Source organism: Varroa jacobsoni, unplaced genomic scaffold, assembly GCF_002532875.2.
Source record: "Varroa jacobsoni isolate VJ856 unplaced genomic scaffold, vjacob_1.0 scaffold_294, whole genome shotgun sequence".
Taxonomy (NCBI): domain Eukaryota; kingdom Metazoa; phylum Arthropoda; class Arachnida; order Mesostigmata; family Varroidae; genus Varroa; species Varroa jacobsoni.
In genome coordinates, this window is record NW_019213196.1 from 100,471 (window position 1) to 110,922 (window position 10,452).

A 10,452-nucleotide genomic window follows, 5' to 3' on the forward strand; every position below is an offset into this window, starting at 1 on the left:
ACTCCGGTTCGTCCGTCACAGTTTATCAGCAGGCCTTACATCACACCCGTCCATATTATCGGCCCCCATGAAAATCTCGCGGTGGTCCGAGTTTCGGCTGCTTAAGAGCGAAACTTTTTAAACAGGTGTTTAAGATTTTCAAACCACGAATATCGTTATGTAGTCGCGTGAAACCTACCTATCATGAAGCCTTCTACATTACAAATGTGATCAAGCCACCTCATAAGTGCAAGGTGCATGTTTTATGCTATAGGGAAGAAGAAACACAAAGGTGGAGCCCATGTTACGCTACGTGCAACGTGCATACTAGTTCTCTATCTCGAACTACATAAGCATATTACAAATTCCATACACCGTAAATTATATAAGGAAATGGTGACTGCACGAACCAGAATAGAGTGTAGTCCATTCGACACCTTCGAGCAAGGCAAATTATATTGATTACATTTTATAGTCGGCTTGATATATAATAAGGTCGGTCCTGTGTGATAAAGGAAAATATCGTGAGAAAACTATAACTCATATACTGTAGAATTAGATATGAACTTGAATTATTTCATGACCTCGACGGGCGCATGGCAAACTTCACGGATAAATTCGACGAACACGTATTATATTAGGGACAATATGACATACTTCGATATTCAGATAACTTTCTAAAATGCACCAGTGTACCTTTCATTATAATTTGAAGCTTATACGATGCCCTTACATTGTCGTACACAAGAACATGGATTTTGAATGATTCTCCGAAGTATCGCAACGGTGCTACTGGGGTATATGAGGCGCTGGCTACCTCGTGTACACAGCACGGGTCATCAGTTCCGACAAACAACAAAACTGATATATGACAAATAATGTATAGTCATTGTTTCAAAATAGCAGTGGTCATTGTAGTTGAAACTATCTTCTCGGTTTTTCCAGAAATACTGACGGTATAAAAACGCGCGTCAGAAGCAGCCTCACCAGAGCAGTGTCCGATTTAGCTTTGCCCTTTTTAGAAACAGATATAATACACCCGGTATTTAGTAATAATATGAGCGTTCAGCTTCTTTATATATGTAGAAATGTGGTTCGTAACAGGACTAGAGTTTCGCAGTCTCCAAACTACGTTTACCGACCTATTGCTTGTAACGCTTCTGCTAAGATAAGGAAGCTTATTCTGACCCCAACTTGAGGCCGTAATAACTTACTTTTTTTCCTGCTTCTCACCATGTAACGATACTTGAATTTGGGTACCTGGAATTATTCCTTCTTCCCTTACAATTATTCTCGCAACAGCCATGTTCGCGGGCAGGACAGGAGATAAGGCATAGCCTCATATGTATGTACACATTGATGGATACGCAGAGTAATAGTAATTTCGTAATGACCTCCTCGGTTTGTCATATCGGCCGCGCTATGAATTCACATCGGGAACAGCTTAATTCCAACGGCGATCCAAATCATAGACGAAGCGGCTTGAAACAGCGCCAATTAAAACTATGGCAACAATGACGTACTCGCTTTCAGGAAGTCTTCAATCGTATACAACCGTTACCATTAGATACAGCAACACGTTATTCAGTCATTCAACGCTGCTGAAATCAATGTGTTGAACCACTTAATAATCATTTGTCTTTCTAGATAAAACAATTGTACTTTTTGCATTGCAGCTATTTACCAGTGTTTACATTTACGTCATACACGAATCAAAAACAATCTGAGACCAAGTGTTGTTAGTACGCTAGAAGCTTACCGGCTGCTCCCCGTACTAGCTGTCTTGTTGGCAATTCCCGTACGAAGATCGGATTAATCTATAGATTTGCTACTACCCAACTAGGAGTAGCGAAAATATTTTGAGACGTTCGAGAGCGCACGCCGCTGCTAGAATAGAAATACGTTTGCTACGTAACAATGCCATTGAAAATTACCGAATTTCCTGGAGATAATTGTTACGGCGATCGTCTTTTGCTGATTGTTACATTTGCGAGCGTCCAGGCAAGATCTGACGCGACTTAATCCATGATAACGAATAAGTATAGTCTACTCTGTGAAAACAGTTGTTCTCCCATAACAAAACAGACGAGACACCTCAGATATGAAATAACGATAAATATAGTGATGATGGTAGATATTCAATCCTCGAATATAACTGTGACCAACAACAAACAGTATACTAAATCTAACTATTATATATATATAAATCTTCACGACATTTGATTAGAATGTATCATAGAGACAATTTTCTATATAAAACTTCGGATCCATAGCCGAATCGAACGTTAATCATTCTTCTGTGATGAAGTCCGATAACTAGTGTTTTGCCGTATAATTAACAGCTCAAGCAAACAGATCGTGAATTAATTCGGCTGGCAGCAAAGCAAAGCTTGACAAAGTGGGGCAAGAAAAAATCTTTCTGGCACAGATTCGTCACCAGATAAAAATTATGTTTATCTTAACTTTAGTCTGCCTAAAGCGAACCGCAACAGGTAAGTTGTGAGTAAAAAAAATCACAAGTCAACTTTCGCATCAAGAAAAGCTGACTGAATTCTGGCAGGTAGAATGTTCTAATTTTGGTTTGGAGAAATACGAGCAAAGAACGTAGGGCACAGCATTATATGGAACTGGGTTTGAACTAGATTTTACGCCACGTGAGAGTATTGCATAGGTTATTTAACATATTTAAACGAGGCTGTCAAAGCTTTACTAGATAAATTATGGAGCTCGACAAAAATTACTCCTGTAAGCTAAAGGATGATGGTTTGAAGCAGACTAAATTGGTCGACCTTAATTGACCTTAAGCAGAAGAAGCCTGATCGTTGTTGTAGGTGGAAACTATAACGGCATGACAAAATAACGGTACGGTTTTTTCTATTACTATATTATCAGAAAAGGTGGACTAGACGCTCGAGTGAATCTGAAGAAACAAACCGCTAAGAAGGCTCTTAAGCCCAACATGCATTTGAGCATATCGCATACGAATTCCTATAGCTCAAAGTAGAGAAGCAGAGTGGAATGGCTTTTTGTCTAGGTCTAAGAATATAGATACATATCTATGTAGGTCTTGGTCGTCGTTATCGTCGGCGCCGAAGCAAGAGGCGGAAGAGGGACTCAGCCGCGAACAACTAGGATCGGCGGAAAGACGCGTGACTGGAAAGAAAGACCGCGCTCGTACCGCACGGGGAACAAACATCTTCATGCAGTACAAAATCGCAGATACGAATTGCAAAGGTCCTGTGAAGGAAAGATCATAAATGGAAGTGCGACAACGCCAGGACCATTAGAGGACTAGAAATGGCACGTAGCCGCTGACTTCCCATACGGCATACGTCTGGCATCTTCTGTCATTGAAGCTACTAGTCCTTCAAGTCGAGTCCTGCCTTCCGTCCTTGCTTTAACCTCGCGACCACGTGGACCTGACGCCGTTACTGGTACTAAAAGTTGCCCCGAAGGCCTACTTCTCGCAACAGCTTTTACGGCGGTACGATCGGTAGCTGATGTGTCCTCGGTCAGACTCTCGCACAGCTGACTGCTTCCCAGATTTTGTGGCCCTGTCGCTTCGATAGCTTTAGAAGTAGCCAAGGTTGAGAGGAAAGTTGGATATAGACGTTATCAATAAATCGGGTAGAAATTTTACCAGTGCAAATTATAAACATCGAGGGAAGCCATTACGGCATCTCTACGAAATGTTTTCTAGTAAGTGATAATGGTCAACAATTAACAAATAGACAATTAAAAGAACTCTTTGACCATAAACAGATACACTATCAGATAAACCTTATATCTTTCTAAAAGCTATGGCGGTATATGAAGAACAGTTTGCTAAAGCTTGATAAATACTTGCGCCAGTCTTCGCGAAGCCCTGATTCGTGTTCGCTGTTTAGCTACAAGGAAAACCATTTTTTTTTTCTCAAATCTTCCTTTATGATGACACCAAAGAAATTTAATAACGAAACAGAAATATTGTAAGAAAAACAAAATTTCACGTAGGATAAGAAACAGTTTGACTGTGTATAGTAATGGTACAGATGATAAAACAAGAAAAGCATTACTAGAAAACGTTGCTAAGTTTTGTAAACATTGGTAAGTCATAGATTTCGTGAACACTTTTAAAGAGCCGAAACAATATATCATACTCGTTTCTACCACGACCTACAAATGGCGACCTTGAGCTTTAGTTAGGGGAGGTAGTCCAAAACAAACTTATCGTAACAAATCTACTAACTCTTGGGTATTATGAGCAAATCATTTAGGGACCGCTAAACGGTTGTTAAGATCCGCTTAGGAAAATTAATTAATCAGGCTCATTCAAAGATTCAAACGCCAAAGCGGAATAAAAAAGAAAAACAGTATAATAGGGCTAGGAGAGCTTGGTATTCTGAAATATAATCTATATAATAGTTAACACCATATCTTTCAGCTAGCAAAACGAGTTTTGCGATCATAACGAAGAGAGTAAAAAATGATAACAGTGGAAGAAGAAGGCGTAAGCAAGCTTGCTCAGACTCTTGAGGCCTTATTTGTTGCTTATCCTATCTATTACTTTTGTATTCATAACTTTATACTCGACAGATGAACCTCCTCCATTGCTGATATAAATAATAAGCTATAATCATCAGGATCTTTCTGACCACAACTTTTGTTACCTATGTCATTTAGTTCATTCAGCTAGACTAGAAATTCAAACCTAAGCTACGAATTTATCTGCGAATTTTGCTCCTGGCAAAGCTAAAATTCTCAGGCCTTCCCTATTTATCGATCTTTCTGCCTCTCCATTGACGTTAAACTACCTCGTACCAGCGGTATTCCGCTTTCCAATCCTCTGCCTGCTTAGAACTCTTACCCCTATAAAATATGCTGGTGTTAGCGGACGTAAGACATCAAGATTGCTTTGAGACTACCTCGTCAGCCGTAGCACGTGCTCGATGACAACATCGGCACGTGGGTTTGTGGCCTGCTATAGTGTTCGTTTTCCGAGATTGTATCGTTTACAGCCAACGATTCAGCTTGGGGGCTATCCCGCCGCTGTGGCGGCTTATCCCAGGATAACCCGCCAACACCCGCTACATCTGACGGAGAAGTTTAAGGATAACGGAAGGAAAGGGCAGGATAGCTGGAGTATAGCCGGCCGGCTAAGCTGATCGGAGGAGATAACAAAGTGAAATGAGTCACACATCCCCACGACCTATTTTATCGCGCGCAGAAGAGCACGCAGGAAGATGTGAGTGAACGAATGAACGGCCGAGTGAAGTGAGTGAGTATAAGAAGTAACGCAGACGCACTCATATCCGTCTGACTCTACTATATGGATAAGAGGAAAGAAAGCGCTCAAACAGCTCAAAAGGTCTTTAAACTCGTTGACGCCAAGCAAGATAGTCCTAATAGTTCGCCAACATGCTATTATAAAGTGAGGCATGAGGTTATTACGAACATTAAGATGACGTAGTGATCAGTCAGTGATTACTTGGCCTTCATGGACAGAGAGTAGGACAACCAATAAGTTGAAGTTGTTTTTTAAAGATAAGGCTTTCCACTGGACAGATTTGCTGCAGCTTCGAGCAATTCAGTTAGTAGATGTTTGATGATTACGATAATGCGACGAAGGCTGTTTTAATGTACACAATGAACGAGCCGTTGTCTAAAGCGAAACATATGTGTATGTTTGAAAAATACAAATTTTAAAGTGTCTTTTTTTTTTTAGCTTTACGTCGGAAATGATAGTACCTAATCAAGATTGCGAGTCACGGTATTTTGCGGTAGAAGTTGGTGGAGGATGGAAGAAAGGTTAAGGAAGACGCTTCAGACCCCTTAGTTTGCCAGCAATTTGCTTCAAGAATATCATAGTGGTTGAAGGTGCGCATTTGTAGTAAAAAAAATCACACACTACAATAATAAAACAAAACAATTTTTTTAAAAATGCGCAATTATTATATGCAACACCAGATGAGAAATGAAGCTGCTGTTGTTGTTGGAGTCTCGTCATATTGTCTGTACTTTTCATACTCTATTATCATCGTCATCATTGTTATAACTTTTATGAACAGGGAATTCGGCGATACTCGCGATTTATTAGCGCCTGACTGACCGTCAAAGTAAATGAGTCATTCAGTTAGCAGCAGAGTAGCCAGCTTCGTTTCGTGTTATTGTTTTTAATGAAGAGAAGTAACACGAACTCTGTTTATGCGAGCGGATATGTGGCGATAAGATGACCCTCGAACAACAAAAAGCCATTCGACCATTACTTTTATAGATGATTTCATGCTAACGCGCTTGTCTTCCGAGTGAAGACAAATATGCATAGCAATGGATCCAACTCGAGGCGTGGCAGCTATTGTCACGGCGGCACAGAAACAAGTGAGTGGCTGTTATCAACGGGGCAGCAGGCTGTCACCATGAATAATATGAAATCTAGACAATTTTCAATATACTCGTATCTGTCGAAGCCAGTGAACGCGCTGTACGCGTCAACATCGGATTCTATTTAGATGCGCAAGAAAACGAGCGTGGAGGCAAACGCGGACGTTGCGTGACGAAGTACGTCCGCCGCTGTCCTTACAGTGATCGTTTGTGCCACTTGTCGGACAGTCGACGGGATGATTATTCATTTCATACGTACACAACGCTTGTCTGTGCACTGACTTTGACGTAACGTGAACCTTTATGTACATTTTACATATACTCTGTGTTGTTTATATCTGTGACGCAGATGGCTTGTCAATCTAATTGGTTCTTCTTTATTGACAAAAGCAGCAGGGGGTAACATGACAAGCGTGGTAAGTATGTACAGTTATTAATTGTCAAGGTTCAATCAAAGTAACAGTTGTTTCGGGCATTTCGATGATCGTCAGTGATAACCAAACTAATTGGATATAACAGTATCTTTTTTTTAGAATCATCTCTTTGTTGGCTGAGATGTTTACATGAGCTTATCGTAGACAGTTGGAATCTTTTTCCTCTCCAAAAGGAAAGGTTTTTAACCGTGAGTGTTTATGACCATTAATACTACATTGGAACACAAGAAATGGCGAATTTCCCGAGTGTTTCCTTTATGCTCTTACCTTCCGCGATAGGATTCCTTCTATCTGTTATTGAAGTGCTTTCTCTCCACCATGAACTCGTTGTAGTTCATTACAACGCAAAGGACGATACTTTGCCTCGTGTTTAGGCTTCAACAGTATTTGTTCTCGGTAGAACGAATTGCCCATTTGACACCTACCGTATTTCAGGCCAAATCTACATCTCAAGAAGAAGAATGTTTTGGTACAGCTAAAAAAATCCTATGCACTGATAAACGTTTTGATTAAACCGTAACAGTAAGGTCTGTGCGACAGCGACGTAAGGTTTTAGTCAGCGTTTTCAAGCAACAAAGCTTGCAGATTTCTCTGTTCCTACGAGTCCTGGATGGATCGACACTTTAGTATTACTTCGACGGTGCCAATTATCTAACTGTGTTGAATTTTACGCGCAGTACCGCTACCGAGCATCGCTCTCGGCATAGATCGAAGTGTTTAGGGCTGGGTTTTAGCCCAGATCACCTCAGTTGTCAATTATCTAACCTGTTGAAAAGAAAACCTGTATGTCTATCTTGGCAGGCTCTCAAGCATCATGTATGATAAACTGACACCAACTGAATACTTATTTAAGCCGTTCCTTAAAGTGCCGCCCGGCGTAAATGTTAATTACAACTTTAAGCCCTTCTTCATCCCTGATTTTTTCAACACTCTTGCTGCAATGATCCGCATTATAAATTTACATTGCAAACACAGCTGTTGTCGCTAGTGTTGTTGACGTAAAATACTATGCAACACGTATGAGTGAGCTAGCCGACGTGTAAGACGGAATTGTAGGATTTATCTGCTGCCACTTAGGAGAAAACACTTAATCATTAAGCAAACATGCGTCTACATCAGTTTTTATATCGTATCTATCTTTGCAAAGCGAATGCTTTTCACTTAAGCGAAGTGTTGCGCAATTGGCTTTCTCATATCTTCTCTACGGCAATGTTGGTTTTTGTCATTTAAACGCTAGCTTGCGCTACTAGTCTTAGAATGATACATGTTATTAATGTTATTACATTTATGTGCATAAACAGTTCCGGTTTGTCTAGCACGAATGGATACGAACTCTGCTATTTACGAATAGATACGTACGGACTGCTTTCGGCGTTTCCAGACTATAATAGAACACGATGAAATTAAACATCTAATTCAACTTGGGTTAAATAATAGAACGTATTAACTTGTGCACATATATTTACATCTTATATTAGATGTAGATTGAGCGCTTATATGCAATGTACAATTTTCGAAATTGTGAAATTTCGATATTATGCATTTCATAGGAAACGTTTCGAAATACTGCCATGGGTACTACCCATGGGGCTGTAAAGTGAGGACATAGATAACCTTCGGATTGTTTAGGTTTAACTAATAAGACATAGATAATAATTAGCAGAGACAATTGAATGAATACGAAGATTATCGACAATAAGCGGGAACAAATAAATATAGTGGCTGATGAAATTACCAGCTCAGCTAATGCTTTTTTCCCAGTTTTGACTTTAATTTAACGTAATTGGGTGTCATTAGATACCTGCTTACCTTGGCACAGCGCTTCTTTTTTTAATAACCTATTATATATAATGCACAACAATAAATGAGGGGCGCAACTGTAGAAATAAAGCAAATCGTCCATAGCTGAAGACGAAGCATGTCAAATCTCGCAGACGCTCGCAGTACGGTAAGATAGTATACGATGAACAAATATTTACTTATTTAATTTAATTTAATAAAAATACTTTAATTTAATTTAATTTAATAAAAATGTATGTATGTATATATCAAAAACTATTTCGTATATGAAACGAATAAAGTGATCCCATTTTTTCGCATTTTCCATTAGTTAGTGGTCGTTGAACGTAGACAATTCAGGGCATCAGCCAAAAATCTTTTTTTTTATCTCATTAAGAGGGCTTTGGAGCTGTTATCTGGATGTTAGATTAAACGTGTGTATGCATATTTATACGTAAACGTAGTACGTAAAAACGAAAATACAGAAAACGTACGTTTTTTGTCAAATCCATCTACAATGTTTCTGTTAAGATTTACCAACGAGAAGTACCAACGATTCGAAGTTCCCTTGATTATGGAACAGTTTCCCATGCTTAAGCCATACCTGTAAGTTTTACGAAGAAAAAAAGATGGAATTATCTCATTGCCGCACTTGTTATTTTTTAGACGATTCTTAAAAATGTTAGACATATACTCTATTACGAAAGATGTCCCATCAATGAATCGAAGTGTTATGCCTTCCATTGTGTTTCAGTCGATCAATAAAGATTCAGTTGAAACACTATACGATTTGTGTTAACTCGCATTGGCCCTAAAAGACAGAAGATGTACGGAACGGTATCAAGACACGTATGGGGGCATACACAAAAGAGAGTAGCTTTTAGAGTCATTTGCGATGGGTTGAAATTAGCGTTATGAATGACTATTGATACAACAACTGTCAAAATCGCGGAAGTACAATGTTCGTACTCTGCCATAGATATAGGCTTCAAATGGACGTCTATTTTAACTAGTATATTCAGTCTCAACATTGCGCTGAGTATTTTCAGTATTTGCAAAACGACATAGGAACCTGTAACAGTGAAATACATAGTTACTTCGCGTAGGTACATAATACGGTATACCATTTGGACAAAAAAGTGGAATCAGACGATTAAGTGCGGCTAAGAAAACGCCCATATGCCCCTGAAGCTGTTGTTAACTTAACATTAAGATTAATATCGAGTAAACTGCGAAGATATATACCTCTGTATGGTTTCGACGTCCTGCTGGTCCAGCCTGCTCCAAATGCAGTCGTAGCCTACTATGTCAGCTGCCGCTAATGATCTAATCAGGATAACAGACAATTTTACTTTAGCGTTGTTCTCCTTAATAGAGGATGCTTTAAACCCTGCCAGTATACACGACAACCTACATAGAGTTGATGTACATTGGTTCATCTTGTTTAGCGAACAGAGTGCTTTCGCCCTCAGAAAAGCAGTTTTAGTAAATGTTATTGATAAACAATTTGTCTTTCGACACGTTGGCAGCTGACTTCCATTTTCTTGGGCAAGATGCTTCGTGAAACTCGACTATAAACAACGTCCTTCTGGGCATGTCCTCATGTACGATGTTATTAACAAGATGTCTACGAGACGTGAAGATCGCGAAGTTGTCAGCACACGCCATGGCACGTGGGTTTCGTTCGATACCTACACGCGCAGTGGTTCGCATAGTGGCAGTACCAAAACGCTGCCGGTTAAGAAGGCTTTTACGAACCATAGTCAGCAACGTTGATTATCCGGTTTAATTAAGACTTAAGGCTTACACTTACTTAACAACAAATGAACTTCATCAGATAACTTCAGATTGACATGACGGCGGAGTGGTTTTTGTGGTGACCTACATATCAAAGCTTAAA